This window comes from Sinocyclocheilus anshuiensis, unplaced genomic scaffold, assembly GCF_001515605.1.
Source record: "Sinocyclocheilus anshuiensis isolate Anshui unplaced genomic scaffold, SAMN03320099.WGS_v1.1 scaffold430, whole genome shotgun sequence".
In the NCBI taxonomy this organism is placed as follows: domain Eukaryota; kingdom Metazoa; phylum Chordata; class Actinopteri; order Cypriniformes; family Cyprinidae; genus Sinocyclocheilus; species Sinocyclocheilus anshuiensis.
The window spans coordinates 342,453-350,332 of record NW_015547641.1 but is presented as its reverse complement, the minus strand read 5'-3'; the positions used below and the strand labels follow the sequence as shown (position 1 = coordinate 350,332).

The window sequence follows — 7,880 nt, the reverse complement described above, 5'->3', positions numbered from 1 at the left end:
TCGTGATGCTGTTTTAATACAAACTGTTAGAAATGTTGTTTCTTTAAATATAAAGATACAGTTTTTGAATCAGGTCAGTAAATACCTGTAATATTCTCATCCTCGTAGTCGTGACAAAGTTTTGAAGCAAGCAGGAATATCTGGAGGAGTATCATCTGAACTGAGATCTGCTGCTGTGAAGATGGTGTTTGTTAAAGAGGAGAGCGAGGAGAACACGAGTGAACCAGAAACCTGGAGAATAAAACACGAGGAACCAGAAGGTTGGTGTTTATTCTTGATATTTAAACCAGCCGCTGATCCAGAGAGAGCAGCTCATCATGTGAGCTTTATATTTGAAACAGCTTAACAAACAGTCTACATAAAACACGAGGAACCAGAACCCTGGAGAATAAAACACGAGGAACCAGAAACATGGAGAATAAAACACGAGGAACCAGAACCCTGCAGAATAAAACACGAGGAACCAGAAACCTGGAGAATAAAACACGAGGAACCAGAAACCTGGAGAATAAAACACGAGGAACCAGAAGGTTGGTGTTTATTCTTGATATTTAAACCAGCCGCTGATCCAGAGAGAGCAGCTCATCATGTGAGCTTTATATTTGAAACAGCTTAACAAACAGTCTACACAGTAGGCTACATTTCTGTGTTGCAAATAGGGATATGCCGGTATCAAATTTTCATGTTGCGATTAATTGTTAATGCTTTTATCACGGTACACGGGATTATCACGATATTGAAATTTAGTTTAAAAAAAGTGCTGTCAGCAGTGCCCACGATAACAATACCGTGCATATTCATTACCGTGATATATCGCATTACCGAATACCGGCACAAGTCTAGTTGCAAACATTAAATAATAATAAATAGTTTATAGTCCGTATATAGCCACGATCAAAATGATTAATTGAACTAATGTTACGCTTAAAGATTTTGTTATATTATGCCAGTGGGGACCAGAGTGACTGTTAAAATGTAACGTTATTTGATGAATGAATCATACACTCAAGAGATTGGTTTTCATTCATTTATTTGAAATTATTTTTTATGTAATGAATTCATTTAATATTTTTAAATGGACTCATGACATCTTAGACATTTATAAATAGACTAATTTATAACATTAAAATATTTTTGTCCGAACCTCAAGTAAATTAGCCTACATATTATTTTGTTTGGTTCTAATGTTTTTAGAATCGTGGGAGAACTGCGATCTCCATTCTAAAAATCAATTATCCAGAGTCATAGCATAAACAATACATAATATATCCGGCATCTAACTAGTACTATTAGTACTGTTTCTAATATTAAAATGTACAGACTAGGATGTAAAATTTACAATCTTTCAGACTTTATGTAGTGCATTAACAAGTATTTGGTACAATTATAATGCATTATAATGCTGCTTATATATATATTGTTGTTATTAATATATGGTTATATTACTATTTGTACCTCCAAATAAACATATAAACACACACATAGGCATACACTTCCTGGCCAAAAATAAAGTTGCTGTTTGGTTTTTAAGCAAATTCTTAAAGCTGCAGTCCGTAACTTTTTTGTGTTCAAAATAGAGCCCTGCACGTATGAACGTATTAGACTCAATAATAATTCACACAAAAAAACATGATGCACACATGCGTATCCGAAATCACATGCATGAAACCCAATTCACATGCACGAAAAAAAAATATATTCACAAAAACCAATTCACGTGCACAAAATAAGAATATATATTCATAAAATACGTTTCACACATGCAAGGAAATTCAGGAATTCATCATGGACTGTGAATATGTGAATCGCCTTTGACTTGTGTGTGTATTTTTGAGACTTTCCTGGCAGCGAACTCCTCCCACGCGGGTATCTCGTACTCTTTAGCCAATCAGATTTGAGCCTGTCGATTGACCAATCGAGCGCGGGCCATCAGCAGAAAAAGAAAAGAAATAAAACAGTAAACAGCCAAAGGACGTAACTTAGAATGGGAGATGGATCGGTGTGTCAAAAGGAAGAGAAAAGCCATAGATGAAGTCGCTGTCGCACAGACCCAGGCAGGTGCTGGTCATTTAAAAGCTAAATGTATCAATTCATGCATCACCTAATTTCTTCGTAACATATAGGCCTGGCCTACAGAAAAGAACATTTATGTTTAATCTATCTAATATTGTGTTGGTCATACTATACAATAATTTATAGCTTGTCTTTGTTGAATAATACAGAACATAAAGAGCTTTAAAAAATAATTGCATATTAAATCGCAATATTGGTAAAAACAAAATTGCAATTAGATTATTTAACAAAATCGTTCAGCCCTAATCATAACCCACCCTGGGCGTGCCTACCTGGATGTTGCATCATCAGCGCGAGACCACAGTTCAAGTCACGGTTCAGCAGAGGTTTGTGCAGTTCATCATTTGATTTCAGTTAACTAGCCTAGTGGAGATGTATTGTTTTATTTATGTTTACTTAGAACTTCGGTTAAAATCTGTCTGTTTAGACTAGGGCTGCACGATAAATCGCATGCGATATTTAATGCGCATCTTGCCAGTAAAGCTGGTTCTGTAATCAGCGGTAAATCTCCATCACGTGCGTGCTTTCACATGGAGCAGCATTTATTACACAGAGCCGTTGTTCACTGACAAGCTGCGCAAAACCACGATCATATTTTGTGCATGTTTTACGCAGCTTGCCAGAAATACATGGAGCAGCATTTACTACACAGAGCCGTTGTTCACTGACAAGCTGCGCAAAACCACGATCATATTTTGTGCATGTTTTACGCAGCTTGCCAGTGAACAACGGCTCTGTGTAGTAAATGCTGCTTCATGTGAAAGCCTGCATGTGATGGAGATTTACCGCTGATAGCTTTACTGGCAAGATGTGCATTAAATATCACATGCAATTTATCGTGCAGCCCTAATTTAGACACACTCGTTAACGTGACCAGTGTAAGCCAGCGGCTGCTATGAAAATAGATAGTGTTGCCAAAAATGCAGCTGTCTTGTGTTAGCCACAATGTCCCGTATATTGGCCAAAATGAAGAATTCTGCTCATTGCCGTTTTTGTTCAGCAATGCTGGGTGGCCAATGTCCAGCCTAGCTCCCACTTAGTGCTGACCCTGCCCTCATAACCATAGCTTATATATAAAGATGAATAGAACTCATGAGAACTCGGTGTGTGAATAACGGTGTGTTTGTACTCATCATTTGTGCAACAGGATGCAGTGTTGAATTAATACACACTAATTGATGTCACAGCATCTGGATGAATTACAGACCCCTTCCTTCACATTAATCTTTATCTCTTTTATGTACTTTACCTTTACGTATTCATTTCTTAATGTAATCAACATTAATTTACTTATTTTTTTTCATGTTATATTACTGTGATTAACCATTGTTAATGTTTAATCATGTGTTGAGTTGTGTATTGTAATCTCAAAGATTTTTACATCACAAGACGATGTTGGGAAGCAGCAGTTGTATTTGCATGGTAGCAGTTGTATTTGCTTGATGACAGTTGTGGAATTTATGCTGGTCAGACAAAGACAGACTGATCATAAAAAGGAATGCAACAAAGATTATTCGGTAAACTTTATTCAGTTATTTTATCACTTTATCTCATGCTTCCTGCTCTTTCTGTATCTGCATCTCTTGTAAAAGTATAAGGCCCGGTTTCACAAACGGGGCTTAGCTTAAGCCATGACTAGGCCTTAGTTAAATTAAGATATTCAAGCAACTTTTACAAAAATGCCTTAGAAGAAAACATTGCAGGTGTGCATCTTGACAGAACAATGACACTGACATATTTTAAGATATGTCAGAGCAAGATATTTTCAATTGAAACAGCTCAAACGTGCATTTTATTCTGGGACTAGCTTAAGCCTTGTCTGTGAAACCGGGGGTATGAGTTAACATGCCAAGGTGACAGCTTTGAAAATCAGACCAAAATCTGTCATGTCCTGACAGAGAGAGATAGTGAAAACTGGATCTAAAATGTTGATGGAGATTTACCGCTGATTACAGAATGGCTTTACTGACAAGATGCGCATTAAATATCACATGCAATTTATCGTGCAGCCCTAATTTAGACACACTCGTTAACGTGACCAGTGTAAGCCAGCGGCTGCTATGAAAATAGATAGTGTTGCCAAAAATGCAGCTGTCTTGTGTTAGCCACAATGTCCCGTATATTGGCCAAAATGAAGAATTCTGCTCATTGCCGTTTTTGTTCAGCAATGCTGGGTGGCCAATGTCCAGCCTAGCTCCCACTTAGTGCTGACCCTGCCCTCATAACCATAGCTTATATATAAAGATGAATAGAACTCATGAGAACTCGGTGTGTGAATAACGGTGTGTTTGTACTCATCATTTGTGCAACAGGATGCAGTGTTGAATTAATACACACTAATTGATGTCACAGCATCTGGATGAATTACAGACCCCTTCCTTCACATTAATCTTTATCTCTTTTATGTACTTTACCTTTACGTATTCATTTCTTAATGTAATCAACATTAATTTACTTATTTTTTTTCATGTTATATTACTGTGATTAACCATTGTTAATGTTTAATCATATGTTGAGTTGTGTATTGTAATCTCAAAGATTTTTACATCACAAGACGATGTTGGGAAGCAGCAGTTGTATTTGCATGGTAGCAGTTGTATTTGCTTGATGACAGTTGTGGAATTTATGCTGGTCAGACAAAGACAGACTGATCATAAAAAGGAATGCAACAAAGATTATTCGGTAAACTTTATTCAGTTATTTTATCACTTTATCTCATGCTTCCTGCTCTTTCTGTATCTGCATCTCTTGTAAAAGTATAAGGCCCGGTTTCACAAACGGGGCTTAGCTTAAGCCATGACTAGGCCTTAGTTAAATTAAGATATTCAAGCAACTTTTACAAAAATGCCTTAGAAGAAAACATTGCAGGTGTGCATCTTGACAGAACAATGACACTGACATATTTTAAGATATGTCAGAGCAAGATATTTTCAATTGAAACAGCTCAAACGTGCATTTTATTCTGGGACTAGCTTAAGCCTTGTCTGTGAAACCGGGGGTATGAGTTAACATGCCAAGGTGACAGAATAACACTTAAGGGAATAAAACAACACCAGGGGTGTTAAATACCCCATAGTGTAAAATTTGAACAACAATAGCAAGTGAAACACTTTACACTCAAAGTAATTTTTCTACACTGCAAGGTGCTATATTAACACTAAAAATTCAACACTACGAACGGTGTACTTTTAACACTAGATAGATTGGGACCATATATGATCTTTAGTAGTGTTAAAACTGACACTGCGTTTTTTACTGTGTATTACACTGATACATGTATTTATCATTCGGCCATGAAATTTACTTTAAAAGAATGCTAAAGGCTCTAAATGTGACACTATACCAGACATTCAGTGTAATTGAGGTTTGAATACCCTTTGACTGAAGAACTTCTAGCACAGCGTTAAACTGGTATCGAGCCAATCTTAGCTGTAGTTGTGCTACGTTTGTACTCCCTCATAATTGTCAATTCATATTTCATGTTACAGGCACATTGCAATTAATCATGGTCAGGTCATTTCATGGACATTTTATTCCCAAAGTATTCAGAAAACTTTAATAAATTAATAAATCTTATACAGCAACTGTAACAACTGACTTGTTTTGAATGTTTTAATTCTGACATAAAACCAGAACAATAACAAGAACATTTAACAATGCATAACAAAGCATTTAGCCTTAACAAATACAAAGTCATAGGTACTACTCTACAATGAATGTAGTAATAATGCATGAGTTCAAAAAAAATCTGTTGAAACTGTCAAAATGGATGGGTTGCCACATGAATGTTTTACTTATGAGTTACAGGTCCAAATGAAACATCTAGATTCATAAATTTTACGGAATTTTTTTTACAGTGTATGTTTGATCAATTTAGTCTTCTCAAATCATCACGACTCGCCTAAAATAAAATCTATAGATATAAACAGTTCAAGAATATATCACAATGTTAGTTTAAAAGTTTAACCTAGACAAATGTGCGCTATTAGGCGCATATCCAGTCGTTGGTGCGGAGAGTGGATGCTAAAGTGCGTTTTGCAGGACATTGAGTCACCAGCGCGATCACTTATAACAGTGGAAACAACTTAAAATACGCCATCATTTTTGCTCATAAAGGTAAGAGTAATACATTATTCCGAACTGTAAAGGGTCTACTTTTATTTGGGTGCACTCACAATATCAACAAAACGTTGTGCTTTTGTAAAATAAAGTAAACAAACAAACAGGATGCGCTTTCTGCCATCTCGGTCTTGAAAAGGAGCGCTGCACAAAAATGAACTGAAACTCAGCGAATACATGCCACACAGACATGATAAATGTATCTATAGAAAGCTTTAAATTGCTACTTTAACAAAATGATTCAAATCAAAAACAAAAAATATTTAATTAATCCGTAAAGATGCATTTCTCTCTAAGGTATATATTTAGTTTTCTAAATTCGAATTTTGTATTAAAATATTATCAATACTTGAATTATATTCTAATTTAAAAGGCATATTTTCTGTTAGGGGAAATTTGGACTGCTGTGTGTGTATTTGAGCACTGAGAACTGATCGCGAGCTGTATATGAGAACTGAAGAAGTGGAGCGTGCGCGAGAGAGAGCACTTATATCAGCACGATTCCGCCTATTCCGCCTTCACTAACTTTAAGGGTGCTTTCACACCTGTAGATCTATTGCTTTGTTCCGAAACAGGGATTAAAATTATTACAATGTTGCTTTTTATTCTTTGTGCGGTTCGCTTTCACACGGCAAAGTTTCTAAATGGACAAAAATTGCTAATACAAGTCACGTGCGAGTAAACTGTTCTCTCATTGGTCAAAGTTCCACAGTTTATTTTCCGGAATTCCGCTCATAGCTGTCATCCATCAGGATGGAACGACAACAGCTTTGAGGGCTTATTGTTGTTTTTTTTGTAGCTGTCATTATATTAATTTATTAATTTATCATTTTGAGCAGGAGTCCAGGATTTGTCGGTAAAACATTGTTAAAATCCACCTACTATAAAGAAGGGCAATAAGACGGCATTATAAAATGAAAAGGCGCACTCACCCACAGACATCTGCTGCGTCCCAATTCGCATACTATCCATCCTAAACATCTACTGCTTTTCACGGAACTTACGTAAATACCCATCATACATTGTGATATAGTTGTGATATAGCCTGGTTTGTTGAATCAGATTGCTTTCTCACTACAACCGAACCGCTCCAGAGTTCGTTTTCAATCGAGCCAAGACCACCTCGTTCAGGCGATCTCGGACTGATTATTTTAGCACGGATCCAAAAGCGATTGCCGTGTTCACTAGGGCTGTGTATCACCAGCAAAGTCACGATACGATACGTATCACGATACAGAGGCCACGATACGATACGATACACATCACGATACATGACTGCACTGAATTTCACCTCAGCAGAATTTAGAAAAACAGCTGTTTATTAAACACTGCTTACTATAGTGCCATTTCTAACTATTGGCAGAGCAGGCAGCTGACCTCTGCATTATGAAGGGCCTCCATAAATGTACCACAGTACAATATAGGTAATGGCATATGTTTACATTGTGCACTCCCAACCAGGTACAATATTCTGATTGTTTGCATCTTGTTTTTAAGCCCATAAATAATAATGTACTTGTTCTAATCAATTTATGTTGTAATGTACTCATTCTAATATATTTAAAAAATCATTTGCATTGCTGGTAGGTTATCATTGCACAAATTAGCACACTCTCTATAATTAAAAAAAAAATGAGAAGAGTTCTAAACTTAACGCGCTGTCTTCACTGAATCTCTCCCACACACAC

The 7,880-nt window shown here is 36.4% G+C and overlaps 1 protein-coding gene across 1 annotated transcript in view; it reads left to right on the top strand.

Annotated features, from left to right (window-relative positions):
- Positions 1 to 230: 230 nt before the first annotated feature.
- LOC107701867 (gastrula zinc finger protein XlCGF8.2DB-like) overlaps positions 231 to 7,880 on the top strand; it is an 11,987-nt gene continuing 4,337 nt past the window's right edge. The window contains exon 1 of the mRNA XM_016504006.1: positions 231 to 260. The gene's annotated coding sequence lies outside the window, so the exon portion shown is untranslated. The remainder of the gene's footprint in view (positions 261 to 7,880) is intronic.